Below are 12622 nucleotides of genomic sequence, written 5' to 3'. Positions count from 1 at the left end.
TTAACCAAGACACTTTCACATGCTATAATAGGGAGATCCCTGAATAATGTAGATGTTTTTGCCCTTTCTTTTAGAACAGACAGTAAGGGTTGTTGATGAGTGTATTGCTTAAGGACACAAAGGCAGTAGTTTGAACCGGCAACCCTCTAATGAATGGAGAAGCACTCAAATTACTCAAACTGACAACAATTGACAACAATCTGTTGTCAATTGACAACAATTCAAGCATGTATAAAAGGAATAAACAAAACGTGATAATAGTAAAAAATGATGTTAACATTCAAAGTGGTAGTTATTGTGTTACATAATCCATCAACAGTGCAAATCAAGCAGACATTTTAAGAATTTCCTATTCAGATGTAGTTTTATTTTCTCTTCCACAAATCATTCCCATTTGTCTTGTGGAGTTCATCTTGAGAATTCTCCAGCACAGTCAGCAGAGACAGCAGCTGGGAACACTCCAGTGCTCCCACAAGCAGCCTCTTTATTTTGTATTGTGCTGCAAGTTCATCTCTCAAATACGCCCCATTATGAAGAATTATGGCTTAGATATGTGTCTCTAGGCTTCACTGTGTCAGCGCCGTGGCACCTATTTACTTAAAATCTCCAAAGAAATCAAATACCATTTACGGTCAACAACATCCATATTGTTAACCGAATAAATAGATAAACACATAAATGTATGGATGAATGCATTTTTAAAACTGGTGGGCCATATTTTAAACTGCTAGACTGGTGATTACACGTGCCCACTAGTGTAAGAAGTCTATGTATGTATTGTTAGCATTTCCAGTGCCGTATTATTCTGTATTAATATTATTTATTCTACTCTATTCTACCTAAGAATTCATTGCAGTATTAGAATGACCCTGGACAGTCTTTTCAACAACAAAATTCTATACCATTCTAAACCATTGCTTCATCACTATTTCTTTTTTATTTAAACAATAATCTTACAATGTGTGAGTGTTATGAAGAATTCTGCAAATAAACATAAATAGGTACAAATACATTTGAATTTGAATTTGAAATTTTTTGAAAATGAGGCAGCTAGACGAAGATTAAAGACCTCATATTACACTATATTCTGATCTAAAATATAATGTTGTTTACTTATCACAGTCATACCTGGAGTTGTGTTTTGCTTCATTTACACATGTTTTACACAGAATCCCGCATATATAGACTGAGTTCTCAAACAGAAAACATTCCACCTTGTGATGTCATATGATAATAGATTAAGTGCTCAACTATATACACACATCCACACACCTTCACTTGAGTCATTTGGTTAATTTCAGCCCTGAAATTGCCAGTCTCTAATGAACAAAATGTTAAAGGTAGCTGAAACTACCACTACATGACATCATAACGTGGAACTGAGCATTCTGAGCTAGAGTTACAATTAAGAGTTACTGCAACATGTGTGAATGAAACAAAACACTACATATATGTTTTTAATGAAGTAACAACTTTCTAACATGGTCTAGATCATAAGAGGAACAACTTTGACCAGTTCACAAAAAATTCAACTTAACCTATAAATAAATCTCGATTTTGTCAGAAGACACAGCTAGATTTGCAAAACAGTGAGCCTATTCTGCGACTGCAGTCACAAGCGCCACATCCTATCCAGCGCAACTGAAGCCTGAATTATTCAAGTGTTTGTACCTGTGAGGCAAGGAGACCCTGTTAGGGGTTGGCCGCTCTGATCTATAATTAAATAAAAAGCAACATGAAAGCGCATAGGAAATGAGACAAGGGTTTGGACAAGCCACTGCAAACGCGTATCTGTTTTGTGTTGGCTCATGTGCTGACTGCAGCTCTTTTTATTTGGGGGTATTTACTTTCTCCGTGGCGGTACACAGTTTGCCCAGTTTGCGCTCTGAGTGTGGTCGTGCATGTTTGCCAGCAGCGGTTGACATTTGGAGGGCAATGAGATCATGTCATGTTTGATTATGCTATTATAGTCGAGATGTTCTCTAAGTACACCGCATTACACCCAATCACACCGCAGTGTTGCCCAATGAAAGAGATCTTGCACTCAGAAAGATTTGATTCTCAAACTGATTCAGGATTACTCAGACTTAGACAAACTTTTCTGATGCACAAGTGAAAATATTTGGACATAGACGCTCACTCATCACAATATAATATAATAACAAAGAGCAAAAAAAAAACAAAACAAAACATATCAATGGTAATAATAAATTCTAAATAAGCAGCAAAAATAACTGATGTCAAATAAAGCATAATTATTTAAATGTATATGCACAAGTAAAAATAAAAAATATATAAATAGTAATGCAAACATATCTCGGGTCATTAGGAAAAACAGTGCAAAGATGAAATAGTGATTGACATGACGTAGAGTTACATAAGGGTGAGTTGTTGTACAGTTGAATGAAGTAGGGTATAAATGTAGTCGTGTATCTCTCTCTGCTTGAGCAGAGCTGTAGGAGCCTGATTGAAAATAAACTGGATGGTGTTTGAATGTTCTATCCATATCAGTTTTCTCTATTGACCATAAACCTGCAGAATAGGCTAATCATGCAGCTAGGTCGATCAGGTCAGGTACATAAGTTGACACAGTAGATACAGCTGATACAAACTGCTACAGGGTTGCTCATTCAGGTGGTATGTGGATTCTTCTGCAGTTCAAATATTTGCTGAATTTAAATGTCCTATATTACAGAAAATGGATTCATGTGAGCTTTAAGCCATGTGAGAATGTTGTTACTTCATCAAAAACATACCTGGAGTTGTGTTTTTTTATTTCATTCACACACGTTTTTAGGTAATCTTTACATCTCCAAAGCTCAAAATGCTCTGTTCCACCTTGTGATATCTAGTATCTAGATATTTAGTTCAGTAGAGACTGGCAATTCCAAGGCTGAAATGATCCAAATGATAATACTGAAAGTGTATGGAGATTAAACAGACAGTGGAGCTCTTCCTTTATTACCACATCCACTCCACTTGATTTCTATAGCACATTTTACAAACAAAGCAGTTTCCAAAGTGCTGCACAGAGATAATAAAATCAAGACAACAAAAAGGTAAATTGCTCAAATCTGGTCATAGCAGTCCTAAAAATAATAATAATAATAATAAAATAAAATAAAAACAAAAGTAAAAAAACATAAAAATCATAAAATAACAGTAAATACGTAAAATAAATAAATAAAACACACAGAGGACCACACAACTCAAGCAGTGTTAAAAGTGAGACAATAAAAATGAGACTTAAAACACTCCACTCCACGTGGTGGGGGGGCAGAGCGTTCCAGAGCTTGGCGCTGGCCACAGAGAAGGCTGGTCCCCTCTGGTTTTAAGTCTTGTTTTAGGCACCACAAGGTGTCATGTGTCACGGTCCCAGGCCTCCAGTTCTTTGACTTGTTTTGTGTGTGTTTTAATTTTTCTTGTCCTCATGGATTCCTGTTGTGAGAGCCCTGGTCCCTCATTGGTGGAGCACTTCTACACCTGACCAATCCTGCCTCACCTCCAGCCTCCTCCCCCTATTTAAGTTGATTCTCCACACATGTTCGGGGCTGCTGGCCTTTGTGACCAGTCTGCCATTTTGTGTGTTTCGGTGTGTCTCTTTGGTGTCAGTCACTCGTTTTTGTATTAGTACGTGTGTAACCGGGTGGTTAGCAGGGACTAGTTTTTTTGTCCTACCTTAAGGCGTCCATGAATACATCTGCCTGTGTGTCGCTGTGCGTGGCTTTCGGCATCACCCATTAGCCATTAGAAAAGGGTGCGCACACTGTGCCGTGCGGTGGCAGTCGGAGCTTTTCGGCTTGTAGATGTACGTGGTGCATGTGTTATGTGGAGTTGGTGATGACGGGCACTCCAAACACACTCCGAGCCCCATGTAGAGTGCTCACCTCCCCCTTCTAAACTTTCGATTGCCACTGCTGCTTTATCCTAGCAGTTTATCCCTTATTCTCATACTTAGTGTTGATTTTTATTTAAATGTTGTGGGACAGTAGCTGAGGTCTTGGAGGGAAGTGAAATATCTGGCCAGGTTCAATGTGCAATGCAAGGTTAGATCTCAGGGTTAGCACAAGTCACTTTAGCCCAGATAGGCCCTTAGCGTGAACACTTTCACCATCAGGAAGTCCATGCACTTTAACTTCACAAAGTCTACCTCAAATACTTATATTAATGTGTGATTCGCGATTACTAATTTGATTTGTTGTGTTTAATTAGGGGTAGGTTGAATCTTACATATACAAGGGTTGAGTTGTTTGTAGTTGTGTACTAAAAAGGAAAAAGAAAATGAAATGATTTTTAAATGTCAAGAACAGTAAATAAAGATTTGCAACTTTTTATACCACATTGGCCTTGTCCTTTTTTATGCCAGAACAGATTAGGAATCACTTGGTTACACATGTCTGACTTTGTGTTGAGACACTTGTTTAGTTTAGTTCTGTTCTGTGCCTTTTTTCCTTTTCTGTTCTGTGTCTTTTTGTTTTGTCACTCAATTCTGTTTGTGGGTTTATATGGTTTTACTTTCAGGCATTTGTTATTTATTTTTGTTGTGTGTGCCTTAGTTTAATCACTCGTTTTTGTATAGACCTGCATGATCCTTTTTTTTTTTTTTTTAGCACAAAACTTGTTATGATAATCCTGTTATTTTATTTTTTTAGTTTGGGTTATTTTCTGTACATAAGTTAGCCTTTTACATTCCTGTTAATTAAACATGACTTAATTTATTCCATTCTCCACGTTGTTTTTTTTTTTGTTTTTGTTTTTTTTTGTGTTACATCCCCGACTCTAACAAGCTGGTTCATAAACATGACATCACAAGGGGGAACAGTGTTTTCTGTTTGAGAAAAGACAATCCTAAATATGCAGGGTTTGTGTTTTAAACATGTGAATGAAATAAGACACAACTCTTGGTATGTTTTTGATGAGAAAACAACATTATAATAATATAATATCAGAAACTAGCACAATATAGGACCTTTTAAAGTCAAATGAATCCACAGTTTTATCCTCCTTTAGGTTAGTCTTTATTTAGAACCCTCATAAAGACCTTTTTCTCTTCAAACGATGGCCAAATTGTTCACTTCTATTACAACGGTCTTATAATTTTTCATATTTCTGAAACCAATTGCAAATTATGGTCCTATTATGGCTCTAGTTTAGTCCAAGAGTAGTCGAATAGTGGAGGACCAAACTTTCTTAGGTGGTACTTGGTATAAAATGTTAGACAAGTCCTGGACCTACTGTACTACTCTATTTATATGTTCTCCACAGTGATTGGCAGCTGAGGTTTATTTTGATGACATCATACTACTCTATTACATTGAACAGTGCATGTATGTACCAAACGAGTGTTACTTCACCCAACAAATTACTGTAAATATAAAAGTGTCAGTGTCAGACCTTGCTTGCGTCCACAGTAGGGCCCTTTCGTGTGCTTAAACGGTGAGGGCTAATATCTCCAGCTTGCAGGCAGTTGCATGGAGGCACGGCTTAACGCCACGCTCACTTCTCCTCCACCACTGGCTGTGAAGTCGGAGGTGTCAGGAGTTTTTCCCTCCCATCCCTTCTTCTCTGTCTCTCTCCCTCCCTCCCTCTCTCTTTCTCTCTCCCTCCCTCTCCTCACAGTGAGTATGTCTCTATAGTGGTGGAGCTAGCAACGCTGCGAGAGCCTGATAAGGGGCTGAGAGCAGATATATATACATTCCGGAGTGAGCCGCACACAGCTAGCGTCGCCAAATGGATCACACATATTATGCTATAGCCAGGTTTACATGTGACATACGATATAGCAGCTTTAGCTTGGGGTGATTATAAACTCATTTTTGCACCAATATGGGTAAGTAAAAAACATGCCTCATCGTGTGTTATTTTGCTCCCGGAAAAATTGCAATGACCCTTCCATCAGCGTTGAGTCAAGAGAAAAATTGCAAATAATTTTATCCCACAAGCCCAAATGGTTCGCATCCATTTCCTCTATTTGCCAGGAAGTAGTAGACCAGGCCCTACTAAACAAGCTTTTACCTCATGGCGCTTTTTAAAGACATAGCAATTACTCCACTATGCTGCTGACACCCAGAATACCAACGCAACAATAGCTCCAGGACTCACTTCTCCACCCTAAAAACACACAGCCTCTAACCTAACCCCCACCTGACAAACAAACTTGCCCTTGGTTGCCATAGTGACCATCAGAACACTTCATCAAATATATGACACACATACTACATTTTACTTTTTTTTTTTTTTTTATCATTGTTGTTGTGAATGAAGGTCACAGTTTACCTTGTTTGTATGTGGATTATTTCACTAGATTAGGCATTTTAGTCGCCTATTTGTGTAATTTTAACATGTTTAATTTTTAAAACCGTACAAGATTTGCCAAAACTCATGAAAACATGTTATCATCCTTTGCACTCATTATGTCATTTTCATTCATCAATTATTTTTTATGCTAAATGAATCACACAATTTATAAAATTAACTTAAAAATAGATTGGAACGTCAATATTAACAGTATCGTAGCAGAGCAGATGTTGTGTGGATGGTCCATGCCTCTCTAGTGGATGTGAGCATTGGGCTGCCATAAGGAGGCGGGTCTGTGAGAGATCAGAGCTTGGCAGGAGCTACAAAGAGAAGACGGAGACGGAGAGAACACTGGGCCCCAGGCTGACACCGAGGTAAGCGTCTGTTATGTTCCTGTCTGTGCAATTATCAGCCAAGAGGTACAAGGAACACAACGCACAGGTAAATTTTAGGTTCAAGCAGGCACTGTACTTAAGTGATGACAATAAAGATGAATCTAATCTGATCTAAACCAGCAGCATTCATTTACTATTCACGTCATAGTCCCCATTGTCACCATACAGATTATGTTTGCTGCGTAGTGTATGCAAAATGTATGTATTTATTAATTTATTTCTGATGTAAAAAAGAAACCCATACCAGAAAGAACATATTCCTGCACTTTCTTCTCTTAAGAGTTGCATAGTGAAAATGAAAAATTTAGGACACAGGCTTATGTATTGTCCCCATGTGGATATTTGTCGTCTGCGTTTGACATCTGTCAGGGGCAGTGGGCGTCAGGGGACCCATTTCCAGATCTTGAACCGGGTTTGGTCAAGATTATCCCATAGTGAATGTGTTTATGTATATTCAAACCTGGGACCAATTTGCTGTTCGGTGAGAGTGTAAGCTACTATTCTGCCAACACTATTAACATCTGTATCCTACAATTACACAAACCTCCAATTCAACCAAGGCACAGAAAGATCTATATTTTAGAAATTCAACAATTAACTAAATATTTTTTTGTCATTAATTGTAGTCCATCTGATGTCCATGAATGGCAAAAGCTTTAAATGCACCCTTAACTTATCATATTTGAAGTCTTAGCTGGTTCTATAGTATGCTGGCCTAATTACTGAGACAGGGCAGAGTTCTATATCCGATCTTGCTAAATTTGCCTTTGTAGCTTTGTCTTCTCCTGAGCTGCCAGAAGCTCGTCTGCTGTCAGGAATCAGTGGATCAGATCCAGGAGCCAAGTTCCAGGTTATTAGACTTCTTTAAACTAAAGGTAAAAAGTCAGAGAGGGGCTGCAGAGAGAGGATCTGCTGGATGCTGACAGAAGAGAGAGATAATAGGGGGAAGGTGCACTCAAGTGAATATTTTATAGTACATCAGAATAACAAGCAAGAGGCATCACCTCTCATAACCATTTAAGATGTAATACCTCCAAGAATAACCTTCAGTATTCCAGTCTATGTTATTGTGAAGTATCCAAGAAGGTTATTTCAGTTCATTTAAAAAGCCAGTATTACGCTGTTGTCTGATCAATGTTTTAATATTACTTTCATAACAAAAACAAAATCAGAGTTGTGTTTTGTTTCATTCACACATGTTAAAAACACAAACCCTGCATTTAGGCTTTTTAAGAGTTCTTTTCTTAAATTGAAAAATCTCATCTCTCATCTTGTGATGTCATGTCGTAATACCGGAAATGCTCCAATGTGTTTTTAAAGTCCATACACCTTCTCTACAATCATTTGGATAATTTTGGAAGCTGTTAATATGAAAACATTTTGAGCTTTGGAGATGTTATTCATCAGAGTAATAAATAATAAAGGATTTCTGAAACATGTGTGAATGAAACAAAACACAACTCCAGGTCTGTTTCTGATGAGGTAAAGAGTCCATTTTGCATTATAATAATAGTTTCACATCGTCATTGTTGCAACAGGAAGGATATAAAGCTAAACTAGTGAGTTATTGGCCAGACACAGAAACCCCTGAGAGAATACTTACTATTTTTTCTATAACAGGAGAATGACCAGAGCTGTATTGTAATTGACTGTTCTTTGTTCTATTGGCTAGTGTAAAATATGTATATAACCACAAACTCTATAATTGCATTATATAGCAGCCTCTAATCTATGAGTTACAATGTCGGATCAGGATTAAATGGTATAAGGGCCTGATTAGAAGAGTCTGTCAAGAAACTCTATCTCACTACATATTACATAAACATATTGCTAGCATATACAGCACCCTCCCACATGCATTAAACCCCTGTCGCGGCTTAGACCATAATCACTCTCCAACACACTCAAATATGCACTTTGATTCTTGGCCCACACAGCCTTTACATGTACACTATATAGACCTAACCAGTAAGTACTTCTCTATACTGTCATTACCCAAATCAGTACTGCGCTGACTGTGGCCTACAAGAATGACACCAGTATGCAGAAACCCAGCAGACAAGGGCAGGGCCGTGTGGTGTGGGGGGCACAGTGGAATTGTGGGTAGGCTTTGGGAGGGACCTTATGGAAAGCCTATATATATCTGCAATTCATTTAGGTAAATAGTGTTCTAAATAGGAGCAGTTTGGGATTTTTAATGGGCAAAAGGCAGGAGATGTGTGGTTACGGCTAAAAAGGTCTCCAAGGATGGCAGTATAGGCTGAGGTTGGGAATAAATTATTAAAATGCCGGATGTTTCCTGGTTATATTTAGATGAGCTAAAAGTGGAACACAAAAGATTTGAGCTGTCTTAAAGGAAGTAGTGAATATAAAATAGGAAAAGATGTCACTGTCTGTGCACCTCACCGTCAGCGGTAAACCTTTAGAAGTGCGCAGAATTCACAAACAGAGCAAGCTCAAGTCTCAAGCATGCCTGATGCTGGAAATTTTGGTGGCACTCATATTTCTTGTACAATGAGTTCAATTTATACAACTGATGACTTATTATCATTATCTATATTTGTACATATATAGCCAGTAATGTGTTTGTTGTGTTTTTTGGTTCTTGCTCACATTAAATAGAGGATATCATGTCAAAAATGGGATTTTAGAAGGATATAGTCTTTACAATTATCGTTTAACCCAATCGAATAAGCTAAAACATTGGTTCTCAAATTGTGGTACACATAATACTAGTAGGCCATTAGAAAAGCTTCATGAATTCCCCTGCAGCTCAAATATTTTCTGATTAGGGGTGGGACAATAAACAATAATATAGACAAGAATCATTTACGAAACATTTTGCATTATTGTGAAAATCAGCAACAGAAATAATCACCATTGTTTCAACAGAATGTTAAGAGAAAAGTTGCTTATCGTTCTTATTTTCTCTGATAACAAAATTGTCAATACAATACCATAAAAGCTGTTTAAAGATGGAACAAATTCATATGACAAAATTATAATTATTGATATCTTTAACATTTTTTAACTCATTTGAATAATTATTGTGATATTATTGTTATTTGCTATTATTTTGGCAATGATGAACATGGCACAAAATGTCTATATTGCCCCCTGCCTACTGCAGTTATTTGCTGAGTCAGTTTATTCCAAAAGATGCAGATTTGCAGATTCTACATTGTGATGATGTTATACTTCCAGTTAGAGAGCAAGAGCCAGATTTTCTTTTTCTACATTGTACTTTGCCAAGAATTATTCAAAAGATAAATTCACAAATGTTGGACCTGATTGGGTCTATTACTGACTGGACCCAAGAACTCACTGTATTAAAACAAAAATCTAGATTTTAAAAGTATTCATTTTAGCTGCCCCCCGTTTGTATTAAATATAATTGGCCTGTAGAATGCTGCTGTGATGTGATCTGAAACCCAGCAATTGTGTCCTCTTTTGGTCCTTGTGTAGTATAGTATTAGTGGAGTCCTATTTTAGAACTGGTTTAGGCCTAGTTTAGACCTGGAATAGTTCTGTTTTAGACATCGGTTGGTTTGGTTTGAGAAACATTGAGCTACAAGTTTGACACAACCTCCTGTATAAAACATATATGGGGGAAAGTAGAACTAACCGTATTGTGAAAGTCCATAAAGTAATGATCTAGTATGTAAATGTTTTCAAAGACCTTGATGTAGTGCAGATATTATCAGCCTGTAATCGAATTAATGCATATGGGCTCCAGGCATGTTAGATATGGAGACTACAAAGAAAAGCTTTATTTAAACAAGGAATAGACTACTAATTGTAATTGAACAAAAGCACCTTATATAGGGAAATCAAATGAAATCAAGTAGATCTTTGTGCTCATTTGCTGTAAAGAGCCGGTAGACCATAGACCACTGTTATTATAAAGTGACAAAATGAAGTGTGTCTGGGGCCGAGAATGTAAGTGGGAAAATTGTAAGTGAAGCATTAAATCCTGATGTTTGTGCTTGTACAAACCACTTACGCTGGTGTGGCTGTTTCTTCTCTAAACACTGCACATCATTACTCACACTTCCACTGTTTTCAAATCAAGACACGATCTATGTAAAGTTTTAACTATTAGCAAAGGAGCTCATTTACACATTTTTACTAACATGATACATTATGTTATTAAAGGTCCTATATAACGCAAAATTGACTAATGTGAGCTTTAGCCATGTTAGAATGTTGTTACCTCTTCAAAAATATTCCTGGAGTTGGGTTTTGTTTCATTCATCCATTTTTGAGTAATGCCGGACATACACTGTGCGATTGTTTCACTCAACCCCAGCTCAAACTGTATGACCAAATTGCAGGGTTTAAAACCTCACAGCTCACGATTCATGTTCTCACACTATAAAAACTACTTCAACAGTGCGAAACCCTCACAAGAGGTGATGGAATTTCAAACAGGTTTGATATTCTTGCGATCTACGATTGCCAATTGGAAGGTGGTCGTGAGGTATTAATCGGTTTTGTTACCCTATGTTTACTACACAAAGCACAACACACAATAAAGCCAAAACTTGGCACGAGTGAAAAAAGGTCTCAAAAAAGACCAAAAATCACACAGTGTACACCCGGCTTAAGCCTTTATTATTTGTCTCTCTTCTGATGTCAGAAGAAGAAAAATCATATTGCTTTGTCTCGCATATTTATGCTAAGCTCTCCATGGAGACAAGCAGACAACCATCACAAAAGTTATATAAGTTGCATACCTTTATTATTTTCTACAAAGAGAGTGTCTGGTGTATTTTCTGATTTATGTGCATGCATGGCCCACAAATACCAACACAGCTCATGTTATATTGCAGTCACTTTTATAATATAGGACATAAAGAAATAGTTTTTGCAAGTTGACTTCTTAACATTGACTGATATGCATCAATGTTTCTAATAAACTATACGATTTCTATGAGTCATAATTTTCTGTGAAGTGTAATTTTCCTGGCCTCAAAGTGAAAACCACACAGTGACTGAAACCCAGAGGACCTCAGCGACCTCCAGCCTCCAATATGGCCGCTGTAAATCAGATGAGTGGACTTAATTGCTTGGGTGTTTATGAAGGAGAGGGCCTTGATTTATTCCAAAGGCGTTCCATGTCTCCTGTGGATGTGGAGCGATGCAAGTTGTGGAGTCCAGACCAGGGAGGGTCCTGAGTTGGGACGGGGATGAAACATGTGGCTCACAGCACAGAGCACCACAGCCTGCAGATAACATGATAGTGACGCAGATTGTCGGCAGATACACATCTACTGTACCGCCACAGGGGGAGTATTAAAAGTTACTCGAAGTCAGTTTGACTTTGGCTGTGGTTAAGAAGGACATGGTCTGAAGAGGCTGTAAGCTTTCATTTTCTGTAATAAGAGCTTTGCAAGTTAAAATGCACTGAACTGTTAGGCAGCGTTAAAATGATTGCACTTCATTTAGCCTTAAAAAGCATGAACAATCCTAATGAACAAACAGTTTGTTCAGAATGATTCAGGCTTAGTAACCACTAACTTAATATCTTGGTAATTATGCTAATACTAACTCCTAACCCAAGTAGTAACTAAGCCTGAATCATTCTTAATGTCAATATGTTTATTTTAGAAACTATGACACAGTTAATTTAATATTTAATGAATGAAAATGAAAGGACTTAGAGACATCATTAACTAACATTAGTAGGGATACAGCAGTGAGAGTAGTAGTAAAACTGGCTTTAATTGGAAAAAGATGCCCATTTTATGTACTGTCATAAATCAGTTATTGTTCATGTAATGGACCAAACAGAAAGGCAAAGACAAGGGTAAAGTTAAAATTTAATAAAGCCAAAAAATTTAATTTAACAAAAGCTCAAATGAATCAAATAATTAACAAAAATCTGGGCCCAACTGAAGTTAACTTAAACCAAACTGAACAGAACAAAA

Source organism: Boleophthalmus pectinirostris, unplaced genomic scaffold (genome assembly GCF_026225935.1).
Source record: "Boleophthalmus pectinirostris isolate CB_2022bp ecotype Guang Dong unplaced genomic scaffold, ASM2622593v1 HiC_scaffold_7, whole genome shotgun sequence".
In the NCBI taxonomy this organism is placed as follows: domain Eukaryota; kingdom Metazoa; phylum Chordata; class Actinopteri; order Gobiiformes; family Gobiidae; genus Boleophthalmus; species Boleophthalmus pectinirostris.
Note: the sequence above shows the minus strand (reverse complement) of the source record.